The 26,745-nt window shown below is 36.5% G+C and overlaps 1 protein-coding gene across 7 annotated transcripts in view; it reads left to right on the forward strand.

Moving 5' to 3' along the window:
• The window catches only part of TRPS1 (transcriptional repressor GATA binding 1), a 250,648-nt gene that overhangs the window by 217,909 nt on the left and 5,994 nt on the right, over positions 1–26,745 (forward strand). The window lies entirely within an intron of this gene.

Raw genomic sequence — 26,745 nt, forward strand, 5'->3', positions numbered from 1 at the left:
GGTGATTTTGATGCCAGTGGTATGGTGGACCACACTTTGGGAAACACTATTCTAGATCAGGAGATTTACCATCCTGAATATCAGGACAAGGCTAAGTGATGAAAGCAGGGAGGGAAACTGAAGTTGAAGCACAGGAAGACATCGGAGGAAAGCAGAAAGGAGGCCTGAATCGGCAACCTCAGAAACTACATCCTACTGGGTCAAACAATATAAAAGGGCAACTGCATAAGGTTTGATCTATAATTCTGCTTTGTCAGAATGAGATTTTGTAATCCCCGTAACTGGTTCATGGTCATCTATAAACTAGTTCTAGTATTGGGGAATTCTAGAATAGCCGTGGATAGAGAGAGAATGCAGAGTAGGACTGAAATTGGGAGGATGCTTACATCATGGACTGAAAAATACAAGTGATTAGAAACCACGCCAGGAGCAGAGAACCAAGAATTTTAGAGGACGAAAAACAAGGAAACTAAATTGATGCAAGATTCTTGCTCCTAACTGAAGCAGCCTTCTGCCTCAGGCCCAGGTCACTTTCCTGGTTGTTTTTGAAACGGGAACCAAACTCAATACAACTAGATGGGGTCCTGCAGGTGGAAGCAGGTAATTGGAAGCAGCTGGTGCAGGTGAAAAGTGTGAGATCAGGGGAAGCAGCCGTTTTTTTTTTTTTTTTTTTCTTCTTTTTCCTTTGGTTTGCTAGGAAACAAAGTCAGAAAAGAAAGTCTTTTCTTATAGGGGAAACAATGAGTAATAAACATGTAATAGTAAGGTATACATGGCACATTGCTTTTTATGTAAATGGTGTTTCTAAAATAGCTTGAAAACACCTGAGTGTTTTAAACATTCCTGCTATACACATCCTTACATTTTTTTTTATGAACTCTATAAAGAAATATTTGACAAAGGTGAAGCAAAGGGCAACTCACATACCCACACCCAGCATTACAACATCCACATGTGTGCTAGCCCAATAGTCATTTTACAGCACTTTCATCCAGATGCAGAATTTTAAAGTAGTCAGTGTTTGAAACGAAAAATTTTTTGCAACAAAGAATAGTATTTACTTAACGGGAAAACCATCATGATAAATATATGCATCCTATATCTATCCACCCTGTTAGAAATGAATCCATGAGTGAAACTGTGGTAAATGACCTGCTGCATTTTATATTAAAAGCCTTATGCATTGATATTTATAGGTAAATTTCTTAAATCTGTAGTGACAGTGTAGCAATAACGTATTATTTTAGTGAATTTTCTCTGGTAACTCCGTCTCTCTTTACACAATTTTAGCCTTTTGAAACAGCCATGTTTTGAAAGAAAGACTGTCTTTAAGTTAAATCAGTGACCTTTTCTTAAGTTTAGAAATTGAGTCGTTTTATTCTTCTCAATTCTTTACTGAACAAAGTTTTGCTTAGTTCAGTTAAAAGTCATAGTTTCCTGCCTCCTAGAATTCACAATCTAATACATAAAAAAACACTTGATTTTTTCATCAGCTCTTTATTTCCTTAAGTGAAGGAGGGATTTTGGTGCAATTTAATTCCAACATCTCTGGACCATCTTGAAGAGGTATATGATTTCAGGTGCATGATTAGAGTGGAGAAGGATTCAACAGGACCCACTGAAGGGAAATTTGGGGAATGGTGGAGAAAAGGATAAGTAGAAAGGGAAAATAAAATGTGTATTTAGCTGATGAGGTCAGCTCTGACAGCATAGGAGCAATAAAGCAAGTTACCTGGAGCTTCCTTAGAAGAAGTGCTGGAAGCCACATTTTAGCAGTGAAAGCTTCTTGAAGTCTGAACTCTTGGGCTGGGCTTTGAAGGTTACAACAGGTTTCAGAGGTTGAGAGGAGGGGAATGTACGAGATCTGTGTGAGGGAACTTGGAGTAAGCTAGTTTACCTGGAGGGTTCAGGGAAGGGTGGGGGACGTAATTGAGTAATCTAGGTTGTGAAGAGCATTAAGAATGTGGAACAAAGGATTTTGGAATGTATCCACTGAGTTGTGAAACGATGAAAATTATGAACAAGGAAGTGATAGAATTAAGATTGTCTTCAGATAATTAATCTCGAAATGGTACTCTTGGTGGATTGGAAAGCAGTGGAGCCGCACAAATAACGAGAAAGAGGAGGAACCAGTTGTGGATAAAGAAGATTTTCTTTAAACGGTTATTGGGTTTTGAGATGATAAAAAAGCATGATTTAATTGAATAATTGAGCACTGATGATTTGCATTTTTTAAAATGACTCCCCAAAAGTGTGCCCTCTGTCCTTTATTAACTCATAGTTTAGTGGAAGAAGTAGCCACGTTCACAGACAGCACTGAAGAAGTATAGTTTGAAGGTGGCAGAACTACCAACAAAGTGAAATGAGAGGATACAGGGGAGACAGAGCAATCTTCTTGGAAGAGGAAGCCGAAGAAGTGTCCTGAGCTAGACCTAAAAAGATGGATAGAAAGAACTTAAGTTGGATTCATTCTTCATTTGCTCATGCATTCAACAGAACTTTTGCTGAGCACCTGCTCTATTGCAAGTACTATGTTGGACACTGAACAGCGTGGTAAGAAAGCACAGTATCCATCAGAGAAAATGAAGTCTGGCAAGTACAGAGTCTGAGTGAATGGCATGTGATCCCAAGTGGATGGAGCTAAGGGGTGAGGATGGAGGGAGTTAGTACAAGATAAGATGGTAAAGATCAGCTAGACCAAATGGGGATGGAAGGCGGGTATTCGCCTATGTTGTTCACTGAATGATGGAGAATTTTTAAACGTTTGGGGCGGGGGGAGATCTGTATTTTAGATCTCTATTGAAGACATTGTAGACATATATTTTAGAAAGGTAACAAAATATCCAAGTTAAAATATTTATTTACAGATAGATTAGGCATGGCCATACACTTTAGATGATCATCCAAATGGTTGGATCCGTTAGTCACAGGAGGTACAAGCGTGCTAAGTTTGAGTATGAGGAAAGAACCGAAGTCTGAAACTGGAGTTATAATAATTACCATTTATTGATTACTTACCATTATCTAAGCACTGAATTAACACCTTTACTCTGTGAAACAACCTGTCAGGTGCCCTTATTATACCCTTTTTACAGATGAAACAATGGATCAAAGTGAGTTTAAGCAACTCGCCCAAGGTCACACAGCTAACTAGGGTCAGAGACAGGATGTGTATCTAGGCTGGCAGGCTCCAGTACCTCCAGATTACAAAGACAGCTCAGACAGAAAAGGCCTAGGATAATTAATATCAAAGGACTTGAAAGTTATCATGGCAAAATTAAATGCTTATGGTAGCTAAGCAGGTTATATAAATGCCAAGGCTCAGAGGTCCTATGCGGGAATGCAAGTACGGTTTCTAAAAGAGGCAGTCACAGCCACCTGCACTATGTCTTGTCATGAGAGAAAATGAACCGAGCAACATTGCGCTTTACAAGTGCCAATAAAACCTAGGGGGAAAATAGATTTATGTGAGATCACCCAATTTTTAAATATTGATAGCTAATTGAAGTTTTCCTGTTATACTACCTTGTGTGATCTACCTGCCCCCACAAAACAAACAAACAAATATAAAACACAACCTACTGCCCAGATTGAGTCGTCTGTTCACCAGAAAGAGAACTCTGATTTACAACAAAACCCTTTGAAATTTTTACATACATTACACATGTATTCGTGAAGCCCCCTATTTCTTCTCATGGACAGAGTTAGAGTTTTCAAATATAGAACTCACTACCGTTGTCCAATTTTAGGTGAAAATTCATACTAACTTTTCTCCCACATTTCTGCAAGCAAAAACAAAATCAGATGTATGTTTTTCCTTCAGAAAATCAATGGGTGAAAATGTTTGTTGCTGCCCACATTGTGTCATCTACTCAGAGAATTTGACTATTTATATAATGCCGGTGAATCTAAATCTGACATTTGAAGTCAGTCCTCCAAGTTTCCAAATATCCACATGCCTTGCATCATGTAGACTCAGTAATGAACTTTGCTCCAGTTGTTTTTACTCAATTTTACCCAGAAAAGTTAAAATATTAGTGATCCTACAGGTCCATTCTTAGGCTTTGTGAACCATGGTAAGAAACTTGTGCATTTATGAAGAAGTTTAATAATAATGAAAAGCTATAAAGTTGCGTTGGTGCTTCAAAGGGAATAACATCAAAAACTTGTGGAGAAAAGCCACAGGCTACCATCAACCTCAAAACACACACACACTTGGTTGGGAGAACTATTTTGGTAGAATGAAGCCTGTTTCACCAAAACCAGGTTCACCAAAGAAGAGGGATAATGAGGCCATTTTTCATTATTTTCCCAGTGGATTTTAAAATAGTTACCTCATAAAATAAATAGTTTAAGTTTCCACATTACTTTTGCCGTTAATCTGTGCCTCTGATGCAAATAAATTAGTGGAGATTTTTATACTCCCGAAGGTTTATACAGAGGCAAATACATTAAAAAAAACAAGCATCCAAGGTAAGTGTAATTTCTTACTCAGAACAGCAGCTTACAGGATGCTCTGGTTGATAGAGGGAATATGCTTTATTCAAACAAATCTATAAGTAGATTTATTTTTAGATGCATCGTTCAAGGAGATGCTATACTACCCGATTGCATCTTCACAGTGATATGTTTCTCTAACTTGGACTTGGTCTAAGTGGAAGACTTTAAAACTCAACTGGGCTGCCTAAGCAGAGAAATATACATTTGGAATGTGGGTTCCTATGGAAAGGTTGGACCCAAACTGCTCTTGATATGAGCACCAGCAAGACGAGGAAGGTGTTAAAGACCAACTCTAAGCTTTCATAAAAATTAAAAACCCATCCGCTAAAATTAGAAATGGTTTACTGTCTTTGTTAAGAGGCAGCTGAATGAACCTAGCTATCTAGCTAATAAAGAGAAAGAGTCCACCTTGGCCAAGCTCTAATTACAGCCTCTGAACCTTTCAGTAAGTTTACAGCTTAAAACATCTGAGTGATTCTGCCTTTTGAAAGCCATGTGAAGTTAGAAAGGCGGCCTAATTAAAACAAATCTTGGATAAACCACTTCACGGAGATAGAAGTTTGATGGTTGGGTGTATCAAAAATTGTTACCAGATGTTGTGCTGAGGCCTTAACAGTTTAAAGATCATGAGGGGTTTTTTTGTTGTTTTTTTTTTAACAAAGCAAAAATTTTCTAATTGAAGTTGTCAGCAGGAGTGAGACTAATATGCCTGTATTTGATTAAATAATAGTTTATTTAACATTCAGTGTGGCCCAAAATTGGCCAAGACAAAAGTCAGAAAACATTTTAGCCAGAAGACATAAAAAGAAAAACACAACAAACTGACAGCGCTATGTAGGTAACTCTCGGGCACTGTGGTTTGATCATGTCAATTTTGAAACTGTTCTTGCCCGTTATCCTCATATGCCATACCAAATGTATTCTGCAGCAGTGCCTCAGAATCGATTCTTTAATGTACTTTGTATTTTCCCAAAAAGAAAAGAAAAGCTAGGGGACCGATACAAACTTATTATAAGACTTATGGCTAAAACCCTGGAAAGCAAACATCATGTCTTTTTCCATTATAAAAATGTAAACATCTGTATTTTTAGGAGTTACGTGTGTTATGTAGACTGCTGTTCTGACTCTCACTGGGCTGTGGGGATTTTCTCTGTATAAAATGAAAGAGTGTAAGACTCACGTGGTCTGTAACAACTTGCAGGCACCTTTTCCTGATTACATGATAGGAGCACGTAACTACTTCCTTCCTCTTTTGTGGACAGCTGTGCACGGCTCTCAGATGAAACCAAGCTTGTCCTCCTTTAGAAGGATATGGAGTCTTGCCTCATCCACACAGCCCTTCCTCTTGACTTGAGCCTCTCTCTCCCCTTTTATCTTCTTCTTCCCAGGTACACACCTTGCCTTGCACCAATGAACAGTGAGGCAATACCTTGATTTTTTCCAGAATCAACATTTTAGACTTCTACTTGACGTAAAAATGTAAGAACTTGTCTGCAAAGAATACTGGGGAATGGATGCATCTTTTTTAAAAATGAATTTTCCACATAGCAGTCAATGCCTGAGCTCTCACTTGCTCTCCATAAGACACAGAGGTCTGGATTTTCAAAGTAAATTGCAGCTTACTCTGTGGCAATTATGAGAAGACAACTACACTAGAGGGTCATTAATCATTTAAACATTCAAATAAAACTCAGTGTTTCTTTTTAGATCTAAAGTGCAGCCCATAACACAATCGAAACAACATTAATGGGAGAAGGGAATGAAAAGACAGAAAACAGCTGTTGCTCCCTGGGCCAGGGTGCCGTGGGCTCTAATCAGAGGGTGAGACACTGTATACAGTCAGGGAGAGGACTCTGGTTGGTTCCCTTCATTTCCTACCGTCTTGAGCTCTCTCAGTTTAAAGGAAGTTAGGGTGGATGTTCTTACATGTCATAACACTGCATTTCTGGACATTCAGCAGAAGAGACCAACGGCTGGAAGGTTTAGTTTTCCAGCTGTTGCAGAGGAGTGTTTAAAAGTTGCTTGTTAGCTGCAAAGTGCTAATAATAACGTAAACAGGGTACAAAATGTCTCCCGTGGCTAATGAGCAAAAGCTCTGCTCTTTAAATATAACATTTTCGTTATGAAAATACATTTCAGTTTTGCCAGCAGTTTACTTTATAAACAAACTTGGTGAAGACCTGAAGGACATGACATAGTTAACCAAATGTGTCCTAGATGATAGCACGGAAAATAACTTACAGGCCAGTTGAAAAACTAATGACTCCATCCTGTCTCTGCACTATTTGCCATTTTAACAAGTTCAGTTTCTGTCTGTTTGATACTCTTTAAAATGCCTTGACTTCGTGGTGTGATTTTTACTTTCACGTCCATTTCCCGTGTCCTAATTTTTCTTATCTTGTTAGTGTCCCTGAAAATGGCGGTGGCAATTATGAGAAGACAACTACATTATGAGATCATAATTACGAGATCATACCTTCTTTTTTTTTTTACTTAAAAAAAAAAAGTGAAAATTGTGAGAGAGCATAACAATTTATTCTAGTCCGAAAATAGTCCCAGGTGGAAGCAGGCTAGAGTATGGGTCTCCAGGCTCCCCGGTCCCTGTGCTTGTCAATATGCTGTGCCAGGGGATGGAAATCACAGCACTTAGCATCCTGAAAGGCTCCCTTCTTCCTCCCCCATGCCCCGTGGGTGATGAGTTCCATTCCTAGTTTATAGAAGCGATGACCGAAGCCAGTAAGGAACTCGTCATCTGCACTCCAGCTCAGGCACTTTGTTGACTGTCTGAGCTTAGCAAAAGGAACACATCTAATGCTATCTCCATAGGCAGTTAAGGCCATTTGAATCCCTCCCCTCAACCAACAAAAGACGAACCTGGAAAGAGTGATGTGTATTTTACTGAGTACTCAACAGATATCTGTTAAGAGAGCAAAATCAACATTCGTTCATCCTATTGCTGCATATACTATGAATATGTCTTACGTTAGGTCAGATCAGTCACCAGTCGTAGATCTGGATCATGTTTTAAGTACTGCCATAAGATGATCTTGAAGTGTTTCTTTTATTGAGAAATAAAGTTTTCCTTAGAATCTCCAGTGTATAATGCCTGGAACTTAGTAGTCTGAAAAATGACAAATGAACAAAACAAAGAAACAAGGAAGGAAGAGGATCAGAGAGGGAGAGAGAGGGGAAGGAAGCCAGGAATGGGGGGGAGAGAGAGGAAATGAGTCTCAGAGCTAATGAGGTTACTCCTGACCATCTAGGAAAAGAATGAACTATTCATGGATTACTAGAGCTGGAAGGGACCTTGGAGGTCATTTGTTATTTACACTCTCTGCCCTCCCTTTTATATAAATATATAAAGAGGGAAGGAGGGAACTAATTTATTGAACACCTTTTATGCAACTGGCCCAATGCAAGATGTTCTACATGCATTTTATTCATGACCCTTTGGAATGGTTGGCCACTTGCTTTTTTCTTTTTCTGAGTCAGAACCTAGTCAGAAGCTATCTAATAGCTTTATTAGATAGAGCACATATTGGGTCTTTGCTTATATGGCTTCCCTGATAGCTGGTGAGCAGCTTGAGACCATGGGTCTTGTCTTTTACAGCTATGTGTCCACAGTATCAGCATGGCCCTGGGCACAGGGCACATTCATACTCAGTGAATAGTATTAAATATTAATTAATGAGTAAATGAATTACAGATAAATATCACCCGATTATCGCATTTAGTGTGTGTCACGGCCTTGGTGCTTATGCAGTTCTATGCATGGAAGACTTCTTGGTGCTAGAGTTACATGCTTTTAGCTGTAAGTGAGCCTTGCATTGTTTCTACTTTTTAGACTTTTGAGTTTCTTTTGGATGATATTGGTTTGCTTTCATTTAGATACAGAAAAATATATGCCACATTTTGATATTTTAGCCTTAATACCCTTATGTAACACTGGTAAAATTCACTTGCTAGATTATAAGATGCTTTCAGTTCATAGAGGAAAATAGAACTCATAGCTTTTCTTTACCTTAGAAAGAATATGGAAAAGTAGTCTCATGGTCTCCTTAACTCTGAATTATAACCCAGACAAACTAGAGACATGCCCAGTGATGCAGAATTCAAACAGAAGAGTATACCAACTCCTTATGGATGTGAATAGACCAGAAGTTAAAACTGATAGTAGCTAATCTAATATTTACAGTGTAAATATGAGAGAGTACCAGTCCATTTAGATACCTCAGTCCCAGTCCATTTAGATACCTCATATCAAAGAAGGTAAGCCTTTCTTCTTGTTCATGTAGTTATTCAGTCTCTCTAGAAGATAAGGATGCTACTTTGTCAATTATTTATTTTTTTGACATACGCGCCAATGGGAACAGTTATTGACCCATTAAATACTTTTTGATATTTGACACAGGATAGTAAATACATGCACTCAGAAAACAATCTGATGCTACCTTTGTCATCATTGTGACACCTGAAAAGCTCTTTTGGTCTTTCAAGTACAGATAAACCTTCAGGAGAGTTCTCAGGTGAGCTGTCCACAAGGGCTTTTATTGTGAACCTTCCACACATATCCTGTATATTCATTGTGAACTAAGGAAATGGCATGGATTGAATCTCAGATCATTGATCATGGAGTCCGTCATGGGGCTATCCTTGCCTTTTGTGCCAACAACGTTTTGCCAAGTTCTTTTAAACAGACTCTTTGGTGGTTTAGTGATCGTTATGCTATTTTCTCATAGTGTGGCTTTTGTAGAAAAAAAAGAAAATGGCATGGATCGATTTTGTCAAAACAGTTACATGAGAAGTGTAGATAATGATGAATTCTTTCAAGGATTATTCACACCAAAGAAAATACTAGATGGCATGGATGGACTACTCAGATGCGATCGGTATTGACTCAAGTATAGAGGCTCTACTTACTAAAAGAATTCTCTTCTGGATAAATAACATGCAGATGATCGGGTACACGTATGCACGCGCGTGTGTGTGTGCGTGTGTGTGTGTGTGTGTGTGTGTGTGTATTTATAGAAGAAACATGTTTTATTTTTTTAATCTTTTACCTCATTTTTAATGCCTTACTTCTGGTAACAGTCCTTAATTTTCTTTTGAGAATCCACACTTCCCTCACTTTTATTTCATCTAGCTCAGATGAAGCTGATTTTGCCCTAGATTCAGGGCTTAAGTGTGTGCTAAGATCCATGTTACTTAGACAGGAAGCTTATTAGAAGTGCCTAATCTCAGGTCCCATTTCAGACATACTAAATAAAAATCTGCATTTTGATAAGATCACCAGGTGATTTGTAACCTCCATTAGAGAAACTGCTCTAGACCTAATAAACCAATCCAAGCATTCATCCTAAATCCCACCTGGCTGTAGTGGGACAGGGACATGACCTGAGTTTGGCCAGCAAGGCCCATATTTGAGGACACTGGGTTGAGCCATCAGGAAAGTGGACTCAGTGCTTCCCCCTCGCTTGTTCAGTTGAGAATATGGCTCTCAACGTGCAACAGTGATGTTGCCATCCAGGGACAAGATCTGTGTGAGTAAGACTAGTCAACATATCATGACAGCATTTGAATCCTAGTTAAACTATGCCTAAAAGTCAGGGTTTTTCCCAGTTTTCAGCTGCATGAGTCAGATTTATCTTCATATTGATCTGGTTTGGGTTGTGTTTTCTGCCACAAGCAACTGAAAGAAACTAAAAGATACAGTGATTAATAATGATTAAGAGCTGATTGAAGTCCACCACCTACTTGCGTGGTGTCCTTAGCTGAGAGAGATAGAGAGAGAGAAAGAAAGTGTTTGAGTGTGTTTCACATTTTACGTTAGTTGTAGCACTTAGAAGCAAAGGAATCATAAAAGTCTTGGGATTGAGACGCGTCTCCTTTCTTGCATCGTTCTCTTAATTGCTTCATGTATATTTACCTTACCTCCCCTCATAATTATAAACACTTCAAAGGCACTGAACTTTCCTTACATGAGGTGATAATTTGAAGTAATAAGACGTTTATAAATAAACATACCAGAACTTATACCAAGTGAGTGTAGGCTTTCAAAACCACCACCTGAGGAAGCTGCCAATTTATTCAGGTTTTGCTGACTTTGGAGAGAACATTGTTGTAAGTCTTTAGAATAATGATCAACACCAGTTTCTGAGCCATGAGATCACATCAGTGAGTTGCTAGTTATATCTGATTTGTACGAAAGTGACACAACTGGCGCAGCTCTTCCACCTGGTCAGGACACTTCAATCCTGATTGACAGCATCAGCCCTGTGTCCCCAGAGCTGAGGGGCCTTGATACCCCTAGTGTCCCAGCTACTCCCTAAGCACTCCCTGGGAACCACTGCCAGCTAGTAATGAAGGGGCTGAACCTGTCCTCAGGGAGGGTCCCCCCGAATACTGCTCCTGCGCTACAGCCAGTGGGGCTCTGATTCTGATCAGTGCCCAGGCCGTATGGGTCAGTTATTGCTTTACTCTCACCCTTGGGTACTACCAGGGTGGTTCTGCCATCTTATTCATCGGCTTTCCTCTGAGCAAATTTTGCCTTCTTCCAGAAATGAAATTGACTCCAGAAAAGTAGATTTTTCTACAGCTGAGAGAACCAGTATAATGAATGTTCTGACTGTATACCTCTGAGCAACTTAGAAAGTAGAATTATGAGTTTAGATTCAGAGGCCTTGTCATCTTTGTATAATAGAAAGTGCCTAGCAATCGTATTCACAAATAAGGGATGAATAATCTATAATGAACTAGTAAATAAGAGCATGTTTCTCACCCTCCTCAGGGTGTTGCAGTGATTTGACAGCTTTGATTTCGTGGGAAGCAGAGAGTTTTCATTTCTTCTCCTAAAAGAGGAGAGGAGGCAGAGTTTATAAAGAAGCAAATTCCTAACAGAGAAAACCCCTCCTTTATTGATTAAATATCAGGCATTTAGATTGTGAGTTTTTCCTTTCCTGTCTGTGACTTCTGCAAGCCAAGAAGATTTCAACAGGCAATAAAAATTCAAAGAAATAAAATGGTGGAACAGGCTGTGCGTTGGTTGTTAAGGAAAATCTAAATCAACTGAGAAGGAAAGTAAAGGAAACCAATATTTATGGCTGGGACCAAAATGAATTTTATTTGGAGTTCTAAGGGAAAATTATACCATTATCACCATGTTAAAAATTATATATTTATCTAATAACAGAAGCATGTCCAATCATTTAAACTACAAGCTGAAAAATATGTTTTCAAAATAATGATTTTTGTGATAAAGTGATGGAGGCTTTTTTTTTATGAAACATAATGTTATGTTACGCTAACCTGGTGTAAATTATTTTCTTAGACTATTAAAGCAAAACCTCTCTGCTAATAGTCAGGAATTACCTTACAATAGCATAGTGCATAGTAAAATGAAGTAAAAGAATGGATCAGCTTCCAGAAGCCCCTCTATTGTCAGTGAATATTGCTTTCAGAATTTGTTTTGAAGTATGAATTTAAGAACTATACATAGAAGACAAAACTTTTAATAATTGTATTATACCTTAGACTTTCAATATTACATTCCCATCACAGATTTGTCTGAATATTTTTCTTAACTCAGAATGAACCATTTAGAATCACCCATGTAGAATATATATATATGTGTGTATACGTACACACAAAGGTAAGTGTGAATGCATATATCCTGGGCTAATTACTGTGCTATGTATGGACATTAATTATGCACGCTCAATTATCACCAGCAATAGCAGGCTTAGTGTGATATAATAATCATTTTTAAATAATCCTAAATCTACTCAAGTTGAAAAGATTCTGACAGCAGGAGCCTTAAGCAACTGCCCTGAGCAACATAGACACTGCTTTCTTCTAAAGCTGAAAAGGAGAAAGGTAACAATTATCCCCGAGACACTGGAAACAGAGTTGTCTGATTTTTTTTTTTTTCTCTCTCAAATGCCTCCACCTCTTGTGAAAAGAACAGTGTATTTGGGATGCAGTAGGCAATGGTGGACCTTTCAGCAGCAGTACTCAGATAAACAGATAATTAATGTATTAAAGGTGTAATTGAAATTAAGAATAGCTTTCATATGTGCTTTTAGTACTGTGCAGCAATTTATTATTTGTCTGAGGTGCTTTCTTGAATTTTAATTCAAGATGCCATGTGGAGCCAAGGTGGAAAATAACACTTAAACATAACTACCTCTAAAGGTTAAACTTGATACAGAATTAAGTAGGGGTAGAAACGGAGATTATTAAACATTTGTTTTGCCCCTCCATATTTCTTCCATAAATCCGGTGTTCCTTTCTATCATTAAGAGAATTCTGAGTCAGATCAGTATTCCAGTTAAATCAAACTATTTAGTTGCTACATTAAATGTATCTGTCCAGAGGTATCTTTAGCACAGATTAAAATTCCCAATGTGCCTGCAAATTATTTGCCCTGTAAGAAATTTAGAAAAAAAAATTTCCCTGAAAATGTCTAACTTAATCCTGATTTATGTTTAGTTTTAAAAAGTAAAAACCTGCAGAGAGCCTTCTTAACAACTTTAAACATATTACAATTTGCAATGAGTATATAATGGCATATACTCAGTGGTGGGAGTTTGAAGATCTGAACGTTCAAAGGAATTGTTTCTCTATTTTAATAATCATACCTCCTTATATTAATGAATTCAATTCACTGTGATATTTTCAAATTCTTTCTATATTATTTCTTTAACTGGCCACAGGTGTTTGTTTGTATTACTTTAGTGTTCTTCTCTAAGTTTCAGAATGACTCGCTCATGCAGGAACTCACATTATTTTCCCATTTTTGATCCCTTCCTTCCCCCACCATCACCAAAGAATAGTCGTGCCTTAGTATAAATCAGTCTATTTTCATGCTTTAAAAAAAAAAAAAAAAAAAGTCAAGTTCGAGAAAGAATAGCACAGCTGTTCAAGATGTCATATCTTATAAAACAAATCTATTAGGAAGGTCGAATCCTGGAAAGGGTCAAGTTAATGATATAAGTGGAATAATTTGGTCATTTTCTGAAATTTGTAAACCTACAAACATAAAAGCCCTGCATTAGATTGACTAATTAGCTAAACCTCTGCTAATGGTGATTTTCTTCTTTAAAAGTTAGGACTTTTATGTTTAAGGCACACTTTTTTTTAACCTTTTTTTTTTTTTTTTTTCTTTTTGGTAAATGTGAATTGCTTTGAATTTTAGTCTGGTACCAATCAGTCCACTGTGTTTATTTTTGAATTATTGCCTTCATTTGGGATGAATTTAAAGGAAGATGGTTATTTCCATTTTTATTTTGCCAAGGAAATATACACATGAGCAACAAAATATATATATATATAATTCTAAGTATATATGTGTGTATGTATATATTTGTATATATAATAACAATTAATAAAATAATAAAATATTGGAAAATAGGTAGAAAAAGAGGGATGACCTAGGTCAGATCTAGCCACTTAACTTTTTGGAGCATGTAATATCTACAGATTCCTTTAATCATACATAAATTATTAATTCTTCATGAAATCTACCTCCTGGTTTCTTAAGTTTCATTGATTCATTAATTCTGCCATTACACTTTTTCATCAGATATTTTATCTTCTAGCCTGTTATAACCCTTTAACTTGGGAAAGAAGTATAACTTTCTGATTTTTAAAATATAAGACCAGTAGTCCCTGAATTTTTTAAGTTATTAAACTGGAAGACCTTGAAACCACTTGTTTTTAAAAGAAAATATGTGCATGCATTCACACAGATACATATTTTAAGTATATGTTTGTATGCACGTGAATATATTGTATATATGTGTGCATTTTATTTATGTGTTTATATTTATATATGTGAATATATTCTATATGTATATGTGTTTTATATATAGATAGATAGATAGATAGATATAGATAGAGGATGTCAAATTCCAAATGGTTGTTTACAGACATAAATTTATCCAAAATTATTTCTTGTCCAAAGATTTCTAAGTCTTGATCTGTGTAAATCTAAGTGAATCAATTTTGTGTGATCCATGAATTAAATGTACATTGTCATATTTTATGATAACATATATAATCTATGTGATCACACCATATGAAAAGAACACTACATTCATCTAGAATGAGTAATATGCATAAGGGAACTTGACCTACAGTGCATTTCTTTATGTTCTAGAAGATTCCAACAGCCACTGATTCCTTCCCCAGATTTCCACTTAGCTTTTAGGATGAGAAATATGTATCTTTGACAGACTCACGAAACTCGTGTAAGTGACTAAGTCACCACCAAACTGCTTTATGTAATGAATCCTTAAAGGTCTTTTGGAACACAGTCAAAACAGAAAGGAGAGAGAGAAGTCAAGAGAGAGAGAGAAGAGAGCTATTTCTGTTTTTAAAATGCATAATTAATGTTATAAACTTTCTTTAAGACAGTCACCTATATGTGAGAGTTTTAGGATCGCTATTCATACTTATTTTCATATTGTAAAATAAAATAAATATGAGGTCCTTTGTATATGTTTTGCTCATATTGTTCATAAATATGTAGCTACAGATATTGAACTTTTTATGCGTGTATATATACACGTCCAAAGCTTATTCAGTTATTCAGTATCTTCCAAAATCTGATATCTATTGATACTTAGTATCTTCTGAAATTGAGAGAGAAGGAATTTAATGCTCACTGAGTGTCTGATACATGTTAAGCATGGCATCCATTATTCTCTCATACATAATTATATTTATTAATTGTGTATGTGAATTGAGAGAACTCTAACATAGTAATAAAAATAAATCACAGAGTACTGATATCTTATTTTCCACCTAATAAAATCAATAGCTATTAGGCTGACATATAAGACACTCTCCTAGCCTAGGTACTCTTACTGCCTTTTTTTTTTTTTCACAGTCTTTTGTACAAGTAATTATATTTATTCTCAACTCTCCAGGAAACTCATGGAATTTTTTTAATCTAACAACATCATTGGTATTTTAGTTTCACTTATAAAATATTATATTGCTTTAATGAAAATAAAAGTAACTAGTGACACTTCACCATGTGTTCGTACTGAAAGTGTTTTAATGGATTCATATGTGTATATGTGTATATATACACATATATACACATATGTACATGTATGTGTATATCTGTATGTATATGTACATGTATACACACATACACACACCAACATATGCCACTTCTACTAGTTCTGAAAATTGCTCAGAAGCTCAAGCAAACAAAGCTGATTCCTTTTCTCTCCTGTCATATGATACATCGTTTAAATATGGTGCAAAATTTATTAATTTTCTTTTATGTTTCACAAAACTGAAACTGTTTTCAATTTGAGTCCTATTTTCTGTGCTAATGGCTGCCATTTATATTTCATGAATACAGCTGCATTTAAAGTGATAACACTTTGATCTCAGCATGTATGTATATGTATACATACACACATATTTTAACAGACTGTTTATTAAAATTAGCAGTATCCTCTCTTCTGATACAGGTCAATTCAATTAAACTGTCATTAATTAAATGCCTACTGTGTGCAATGCACTGATAATATAAAAGAGTAAAGGGAAAAAAAAAAGGCCCTTCAAAAGTCCCCAGTCCCTTGGGAGTGACTTGCATATGTATCAATAAATAATTGGAATCCAGCGCTCTCTCTCCTGTACCTAAGTGCTGAGAAAGCAGAGCTGTTTGATGATTTAATACAATTCAATAGATGAATTGAATTCTAAGGCAGAATTGGCATTCTAATGTTCCAAAAGCTAAGCTTACACACTGACAACAGAGTACCTTTTATGAAGAAGAGTAGTTTTGATATATTTGGGGGTAAACTTGTAAGTGTGGATTAGCACAGGAAAACAACTAAACCATTTTGGGGATCTCTTTTGTGTGTTTTAAATTTCAGCTTCTCAATGAATCTTTTTTTTTCAAATATTTTTAAGAGCTTAGTAATTGATGGCATTTTCTTTGCCATTATTATTCATGTCACTAGGGAGAAATTTTATTTTTTGTAGGCAAATCACTGTAAAAAAATAATAATTGGGGGTCATTTCTTGCTTTAATTTATTTGCATCTTCTGCAGAGATCGTGGACAGTTTAACAGTGTTCACCCAGGGAAAAAATAATGCCAACAGGAAAAGAATATAAACATGAGGGAGGGGAAAATAAAGTTTTAAAAACGTTCGTTGCATTGTTGTAATTTCAGAGCCCCTCTCATGACATAAAATCACACTCACCAAGAGGTTTGTGTCTCAGGATGTACAGCCAGGCCTCAGTACTGGTTTCCTTATATTCTGCTCCATGTACAAAATGTCAAAGTATGAAATGATTTTAACTGTTCCTTTTGGTAGGAGTGACTGAGGGGTCATCTCCAGAGAGAGTAGTTCTTGCTTTGGTACATGATACAGTGTGATTAACAAACTCCAGATAGCACAGAGAAGCAGGTCCGAGTAAGGTTTTTAAGCGCAGTTCCCTACCCAAGACGATGTATTGCCTGGCGCTGATATGGCAGTACTGGAGGGGGAATATATGCATCTATATAAAAGCAAAGACAATCCTTGCTTTCTTCTTGAGCAGCTGCAGCACAAGGTATGTGCTCGTTTTTACAGATGGTACTGCAGACAAGTTGGTAATGGAAAAGGAAGTCGTGTACGTGAGCTATTTGACCATGGGGGTGGGGGGCCGCGAGCTACAGAAGGACAGCCCGATTACAGTACTTTCCTGTGTAATTGACCGTGTGAGTTACTGAAGCAGTTTTCCCATGAAAGATTTCAGTTATTACAAAATTACATCATTATTGTTAAGGAAATGCATAATTCCAAGTTGTCTTTTTAAAATAATGTCATTAAAACTTTAAAAATCAGCTTAGATTTCCCTGTCTGCCCAGACCCTCAATAATGAAATTATCTGCTAGATCTGGGTTTTACCTATAACAGTCACAGAATCCTTTTTTAAAGGCACATCTTTCATTTGAACAGTGACAAAATGTACTAGGTACTTATTATAACTCTTGGAAAGGTATATTTAAGTACCTGATTTTATGAGTCCTGAGAAAATACAAAGTTGAATAAAAAATGAGATAACATTTTAAGAGAATTATTTATAGAATCAAAAATTAAATGAAGCTTAGGTTTGTTTCCCTTAGGTCCCACCCCATGTATTTAAAAGTCACAGAGAATGAAATAGTACAAGAAATATTCCCAGTATAGTCTTATAAAGTATTTAGTTATTTAGTACAAATTGCATATTTGGTATCAGGGTCTCTCGTTGATACATTTGCAGATTTTTAACATGGTTCTTAACTGTTTCAAAGTTCAGTATATTTAACTCTATTTCCATAAGTTTTGTTGTTGTTGTTAAGAGGAAATAAGGAGCAATTACCATCTTTCTACTGAGCAAACTATATGCTATGTTTTAATATCTGATCTCAACTCAGTAGCCTGTAAAACATGTCTGTAGAGTTAATAATATTTTAGTCTTGCTGGTATGTAATGAAATGGAAACTATATCACACATGAAAAGTATAAGTCGACTCCATAGGTCACTGAAGAACATGTACTTTTATATCTAGTAATGGGGGAAATGTTTAAGGGAAAAGAATTGTACATATTTTTATATTATTCAAATCTGAGGAATTTGGTAAAATGACCTCATTTTTCAGAATTGGCAGCACTTTATCTTAAGTAATGAGGATACCACACATTGCAAAAGGTTTCTGCCAAGGAGCATACAAATATATAAAGTAAGTCTAGTAAATTGTTACCTGAACATGTGTGTTTACAGAACTTGTCAAAACCCTAGCCCCATTTTTCCTGCCCCATCTCTAGCTATGGTGAATGCAAAAGAGATCCTGGTTCGCGGCTGCCTTTTCATGCTAGCATTTTTAGGGACTAAGTCAATGCACTAATTTCTGCTTTTAAACAGAGGCTTTTTTCACACATATTTTTTATTCTTATTTTTTGAGACAGCAGGATCAAAACTCATGCACTGCACCCATCCCCCTTCCCCACCACTACCTCTCCATCAGGCAAACGCTGCACTCTTCCTCTGGCTTCGGCTGTATCTACCAACTTCAAAACTGATCGTTGCCATATCTGATCAAGGATGAGTCATTTCTTTCTGGTACCTCAAAACTTGGATCATTTGATCAGCTGTTATAGGGTGGTTTGAAGAGATAAGGGTTCTTCAAAGCCAAACTATGGTGAAATATTTTTGGTAAAAATTCCCCAATCACTTCTTTAGTAATATGGCCTGAAACATGGTTAAGAACTGTAGCTCTGAAGTGAGGGAGACCTGGGTTTGTATCTTAGCGTGACTATTTAGCAATTGAAAAATGTTTGAAAACCTCAGTTTTCTCATCTGTAAAGTGGATAGAATAACAGTAATTAATAATAATAATAATAATAGTAATAATAATTCCTATCTCTTAGGATTGTTTTGAAGATGTCAGATAATGAAACTAAGCCTTTAGTATATTATCCTACACAAAATAAATACCTGATAAATATTAGATGTATGATGGTGATTATTTTTAATAAGTACAAAAAGTAGGGACAAAAAGTAGCCAAACAAGAGAATTCTACCAGGTAATTGATTCAAAAGTGGTTTCTAGAAAAAGTCTTGTGCTTTTGCCTAGACTTAGAGACTAGGATGTATTTTTTGACACTAGGTAAGTCAAAGAACCATTCTCAGTCTTTTACCTCACCAATAAAGTGAGAGAATAATAATCCCTGGTAATTCATTTTGAATCTAAACTGAGGTAATATATGTCAGGCGTTCTTAACCTTGGGATCCATGGGCACTCAGACCCATGTGAAATCTTTGGATACATTTTGTGAAGGACATTCTTTTGAACAGCCTGAAGTTTATTTGTAAAATACTTTACATATTTTTTTTAATTATCTGGGGAGAGTGTCATAAATTTTATCAAAAGAGTTTATGACTTCGAAGAATGTTAAGAACCATTGAGATAGATGTAAATGCCTTGAGGGATGGTAACACTTAATGGACCAGCTATTATCTGTTAGCTGATAGAAAAAGAATTACTGATTGTTATCTGTTATTTTCTGTTTCTTTCAAAATGACCATATCACCATCACTATCATAAAACCAATCCTACTTAGGTAATACATAAAATACCTATATTTGTTTCTTAAATTAAATGCTTAGAAACTGAACCTTTTGAACTTTAGGCTTTTTCTAGAAAAGTCCCTATCACCAAGATTTTTCTTTTCTATAATGTGAAGAATTCCCGTAATAAATGTTTGCTAAATATACTGTTTAAATAAAATCTGCAATAAATTTATTAAAACAGAATCAATTCCTGTATTCTCATGCTGAGGTTTACTTAAGAGGTGCTAAAGTTGTTTGTGCCTCCAAAAAGCCTTTTTTTTTTTTTTCCCTTTTCAGTGTCAGATTTTGGCACTAGCATAGAAGAAGGTCCCTGTAGAAACTCTCTCAGACCATTGTTGTTACTAAAGGAAAGGTGAAAATGGATCTGTGGTGGCAGAAATAGAAGCAGTGACAGACATGAGCAGTTCTTTTGACAATAATGACTTTCACGTGAAATGAAAAAAGACAGTGTAGACATAAATCTTCAACCATATTTTCAGCTGTCCAAATACATATTGCTATAAAGGCATAACATTGTTATAGAAACAGCATGGGTTTAGAACTCCAAAGATATGGATTTTTCTAGTCCTGGTCTGTTACGTAATTTGTGTGTGACATCAGATGTTTGCTCATTTACTAAATCTGGGGTAAGTCAAAGTATGGAGATGGGGGTCCTTCAGACCTATGTAGTGGGTTATATGTGTGATAAATTTCTAAAATCTGAAGATTTGAAGAATCCACATGAATAATTTAAAGCGTGAGATTTACCTGGGGAACTCTTATTTTCTGCAGTCCCACTCCACGAGTCACCAATTGCATCTCAGAAGAAATGGAGCTAATGTGTTTTAGCGTGTCCTCATATACTGGGCAACTCCCATGTGGTGACGAGTCAGTGGAAAGGTCCTAGGCACATTTGTACCTGGGTACAATGTATGATTACTAGAGTATGAATTGCCTCATGTCCTGGAACAAAGTTGTTCCATAGCTCCTAGCCAAGGATGTCAGTTTAGTTTACACTGGTCTCTATTAGCTTTGCTGATGTGTTGAGGAAGTGAATTTAATAAGCAGGTAAAGAGGTTTTGTTTCCAAACTCTGAGATAGGTAATTATAAGATGGATGCTTGGCTGAACCTTGTAGAGTCTCTTCAGTTTTCTGGCAAGAAATCTGAGGGCATAGAGGGCTGTTTTCAAGCACGCATAGTCTTGCTGTTTCAACCGATTCTTCACGATTTTATTTGGAACAAAAGCCAGCCAAGGTATTAATATCTATTGCTTTTCGTTGGCAGAGGTCTTTCCCCGCTCTTGCTAAAATATTGGCCAGACCATGCTTCTGATAAAACTCTGGCTATTAATTTAAAGGTGTTCATTGCAAGCCACCATCTGTTTTAAGTGGTTTTAGGTACTGCATTCCTTATATTCTGTAGGGTCTATTGGTGTGTAGTCAATAGTCAATTAATTCCTTAATGGGCAGAAGTGGGGGAGAGTGGCCTTCTATGTCTCGTAGTGGTGAATAATAGTGATAATGACTAAAATAATATTTATCATTTATTCAACAATTATTGAAAGTCTATTATATATGACAGCCATGAACACATTATTTAGTTTATATCAACTCTTTTGGTGGTTAATAGGGCAAAGTTATTGATAGGACATTATTACTGATGGGACAATAAGCAAGGATCTTGCTTCTGAAATGACTAGACTATTACCCATTCTTATTAAGGAGCACAGAGAGTAAGCCCTCTGATTATTAGATAACTTTCAGCCTTTACATGAGATTTATTCGTGGGAGATGCTTTGGTTTCTTCAGGAATGTTTCCATATAATTTACATGAATTAAACTGTCAATGTTCATGAACGATCTCAGTTTGTATCACGTTAACTCAACACGTAGTTAGTTTTTAGCAGATGGTACTGGAAACTGAGAGATTACAGATCATGTCTGCCATATACATCACTGTAACCCCAGCTTCTAGCACAGTGTCAGGCACATGGTGGACATTTAATAATTATTCCCAGAACTGAACTGAATTAAATTTACCACTGAAATTTTATTACTGCAAAGTTGTACCAGAAGGTTCTATCATAGCCATCTGTGCATTTCCCTAGAATGAAGTTTTCAAAGGATTCTTGATATAATCGAATAAACATAGAAATTATTTAAAGAGTTAAAAATACTTGAGGTACCTCCAGACTAACAGCATGTATATCAAATTTCAGATTGATTTGATTTAAAATGGCTAAGATATAAAACCATAAAAAATGTGAGTAAATGCTCTGCCTATCAAGGCTTGTTATGTAATTACATGGTTTCAGTATGGTTCTTATTCATAGAAAACTATTATAAAGCATCATTTCTGCACAAATAACTCCACTAGTGGGGATTTTTAATATCTTGAAGATGAATATCCATGTCTCTAAATGTTAAGCCACTTGAATTAATAATTCAATCAAATTTACTTTTTATTAATCAAATGAATAAGTTCTGGGTTAATAATGAAATTTGAAAACCTTAAAATGTTTCTTTTTGGCTGATCTTCAAATAATAAAATAAAATAAGCAATAAAAACAGATGAACCAATTTGAAACTTTTCTTCGCATTCTTATTCTTTTCTAAAGACACATCTGGGTTTACCAACATATGTGTCGGGGCTCAACACAGAGGGATCTACAACTGCCTGAGGATTTAAGCACCATAGAAGCAAAACTTCAATCAGAAGCTTTGAGAAAAATTTAATGATAGTGATGCCATACAGTGGTTAGCTGTGAACCTAAAGACTAAAGGTTTTTTTAGTTAGTCATTACACTTCTTGGTGTACTCTACAGCACGAAAAGGAAAAAATTACATTGGATTTAAAGTGTACTTATATTAAGAGATGAGTGTGTCATTTTCTGTTTCAAATCCTGGCATGGATGATTGTCCGAATTCATCACCTAAATTGCTGTTGTGAAAATCAGTATGGTGGTTATAATACGTTTGAAATGTGGAAAGGAAACAAGTGATCCAAAGAATTCTCAGTAATTGGAAAGCCCTTGCGAGGCCAGTCACTGGGCTGGCCTTGGAATTCCTTGCAATTAACTGTTCCTACCACTGTCCGTCCTTTTTCACACAGGAAATTACCAGCCAACCGAAATAACCTGAAGGCCACACAAATGCAACCTAAAAGTTAGTGGGCAAACTATTTAAACTTGAGGTTAAAAGCAATCAGTTCCTTGTTGATTCCAGAATTTCCTCTGTAGAAATTTTCAGCTGAGATGACTTTCAGGTAGATTTGGGTTTTCTGCCGACCTTCCTTCACTCTTGCCCTCTGTTGAAACCACATAGAAGCAGAAGGTGCACTTAGAGAAGGCCAGGGGCAGAGGACGCTATGACTGTGTGTAGCTTTGGATGTGTAAAGGACAGCTTTCCTTCAGCCTGAAAGGAGCACCTATCAAGTATGCCACCGGTGTTATCCACTAACTACTTATTCTTATCCTCTCCTCTCCCAGAAGTGTCCTTATCCATATCACTCAATTCTCCTGTCTCCTGCACAAAGTCATGGAGGTACAAATTATTATCATCTCTTAAAAACAGCCCGTAGGAAAAGGAGAAACAATTTATTATTTAAAACATACACACGCACATATAGAACCATCAGCAATGCATGACTCTAATGATGCATATACAGGAGAGTTGCAGCTTTGTTCTACCTGACCTTGTATCCTCAGGACATAGCAAGTATCTGGCTTTAGCTATTTCTCAAAAATAAGTGTGGGGTGTAGGACTGGAAAATTAACTCTCTTGATTTTATTGTCTACAACCTCATTAGCCCTCTCTGACCAACTGAAGATAGATTTGTCAATCCAAATGGGAGACATTTCAAAGGAATATTTTTTAAAGACGATTTTTTTCAAAAACAGGAGTGATGACTAGTGATAAAAATAATAGCAAGAGAGATTAGTTTCAACTTTATTAATGTCTAGCTGCTCAAGACAGAGAGCACTGTCCTAGGTGCTTATTACTTAGGCTATTTGATGACTGTAAAGAGACATGATTTCTGTCTTTAACATAGTATAAAGGAGAATGACAAAATATTTTAAAACTCTGTTATACTTGATAAAATATGAATGAAATAAGATCTTTAATGCCTTTCTTTCTCTTTAACAAGTTCATTGTTAAAAAGTGGGGCAGGGGAAACTTCTATTCTGCTTCCTTTGCCAGCAGACTACTACTTCTCAGCACTTGATTGGGCAAAGGATGTTGGTGACTTCAACCCACTTCTCCCACCTTCTCTGTTGCTTCCAGTAATTCCAAGTGCATCAAACGTAAGGTTCTACAGTGCTTACCAAAGTGATACATTTGTTTAGATGGGAGGTAACTTACTATGTGAAATATTTCTCACCTACCTCCCACTCTCCTCCCGCACACAAGCAGGCCCCTGTTGAATTCTAGGTGTGAACACCTAGACATTTCACTCTGACTCAACTTTCCATTCTCATATTTGATAAGATTGGCACAAGGAAAATACATGTGATTATACCCAACTATATGCTTTAAGCATATCTAAAATGTGCAATAAGTAGATTAAGGAGATATAAACGAAACCACAGAATATTTTTCTCTTACAAAAGAAATACAATTGAATCCCCTTGATGGATAGCTAACTGGAGCGCCTGCTACATACTGGCATTGTTTTATTACATCCATTTGTCCGCATTAATACTCACAGCAGCTCACACTTTAAAGATGAGGAAATTTAAGCGTTGCCAGGTTAAGTAACTTGCCCAAAGTTCGCCCAGCAACTCAAGACAGAGACATGTTTTGAGTACAAGTTGTCTGACTCCTAAATCTGGTTATTAACCCCCCCCATGCCATACTGACTCCGAGTAAGTGAATCCAAAGGACTCCTGATGTATTTAAAATAAGATATGGTTTACCTAAAATACACCAGCCTTTACTGGAGCCTAAGTGCTGCTGAAAGCAAGATACACCTGTGGAAACCAGTCCTGTAATTTCAGGATTTTCCCTCGAACTAATGAAGGGCATTTTCTTTGCAAGAGAATTAAGCACAAAGTTGTGCAAGGATTGCAGCGTTCTCTGAGACCAGGATTACACCCACTTTGGCATGCTGTGTCAAGCAACCAGGGCATAAGGAAAGAAAAGCAGGCTGCAGTGAATGGTTATACATTCAGATTTGAGCCTCAGCCATATATGTGGGTCAGTTTCCAAATGGACATTTACATTGCCTTTATATGGATCAAACTGGTGTTTATTTGCAAAACGTGTTATTTAGATCTCGGAAAAAAAGACAGCATGGCCCCAGGGAAGTTTCACAATTATAACCTAACTAGGCTCCCCAACTTACCTCGGATAAAGGGGGCCCCCAGAGTGTTTGTTAAACACAACCTCTAATAGTTCATTGATTTGGGGGAAACGGCCGTCTGTACTTTTGCAGTAGGTCCCAATTTGGACTTTGAGGGCTAACACCCAACTTTTGTGCTGCTCTTATTGAGACTGAGAAATTTATGATACATTCCTGGTCCTGATTTGGGGTGCGGGGAGTAAAGAAAAATGGGGAGCCAGAGATTATCTTTGTGAAAAACTCTAGCTTATATTACATCACCTAAAGTAGCCCAACCTGCTACACTAACGAAATTGTGTTCTTGGTTGAAGAGGACAATTGTTAGCCTGACTTTGTGCTCACTAAAAACATTCCCCCAATCTTGTTAAATTATTGCTCTCATTTCAGATTTTTATGGCTATGCAACTCACCAGTCCTCATTTCTTTACGTTTCATTCATTTTCTTTGTATTGATGATTAATGGAGGTTGTTGAATGTTAGAGTGAGCAGGCATCAGCAATTGCAAGATCATAATTAGTTTAGCTGACGAGGGCCTCTGATAGCACTTGCATCTGGATGGAAAAATTACCCTATAGGGAACTGGCTGCTCACCAGGTCTTTTTAGTGATACATTGTGAAACACCCGATGAATCAAATGCCCTTTCAATGCCAAGAAAGTGTTCCAGTCTTGAAGCCAAAATTATGTCTGCAGAAAGCTTTCCATTTGAAATGTATCAGAGTACAATTATAACCATTGTATTTTCTTGGCAGGGATACCACTCGTCTACAGTATGGACTCAAGTTAAATAAATCGCCTAAATTTTATGAATCCCTGAAATTTTGACTTATGGTGTTTGTAATTTTAAATTTATAACAAAATTGGGCTCCAGCAAGACTTTCTCCACTCCTTATCTAGCATGCATATTTTATCATTAAAGGCTTTACTTCCTAGAGAAAGGAGAGCAGAGTTGCAATTCAGGCTCTTTTTTTTTTTTTTTTTTTTTTTCAGCAAGAGAGTTCCATTTCCTGCCTGTTAGTATTTGCGCCTACGAACACAGCCTGACTTTTGTTTCAATGAGAAGTTTAATGGAATCATTACTTGATAGCAAGAATGGAACAAGCAGTACTAATGATCTACTTTCAAATATTCTTGGATTATTTTTGAATCTGGTGATTAGAGAATTCAGCCCACTAAAATCAATTTGTGTTCAGAAATGCTTGTGATTTCCAAGTCTGAGTCAAATAAAATAAATAAATAGCCATTGATGGGACTATGTTGTCTGGCTTAAGTAGGCCCCTCATAAGGATTCTCATTAGTAATACTGTACTTCTAGCTGGCAGAAGTTTCTACTATTCCTCTCAGCTTTGGGAGATAGAGGGTGTGTTCTCTTTCAGATTTTACAATTGCAAACCAAAAATTAGAACTGAGTGTCTTACAGTCTCTTAATACTTATGTTACCTGAATGACATCCAAAAAGACACACATCAGGTTTAATTGTAAGTGGTTTACATGCTGCATTTATTCCAAGCTTGACTATATTTTAAAGCTCAGGTAGCCTGTACTCCTCCCTTTCCAGAGTATATTAAACATATTGCCAGGCTCTGTCTTTTGACTTTTGTTTTGACACTTTTAAAAGGTATATTTTAGGGTTCAGCATTTAGGAACCGTCATTAAAGGCACAAAACCCAAAGTTCAAAAAGTTAAAGCTGTTTCTGTGAAAGGCCTTTGGTGTTGCACACACCTCATCCATCACTGTAGGGTTAATTATAATGAAAATCAGTGGTGCCTATTAAACACAATTGAACCTGACCTCATTATGGGCAC

This window comes from Physeter macrocephalus, chromosome 15, assembly GCF_002837175.3.
Source record: "Physeter macrocephalus isolate SW-GA chromosome 15, ASM283717v5, whole genome shotgun sequence".
NCBI classification, from domain to species: domain Eukaryota; kingdom Metazoa; phylum Chordata; class Mammalia; order Artiodactyla; family Physeteridae; genus Physeter; species Physeter macrocephalus.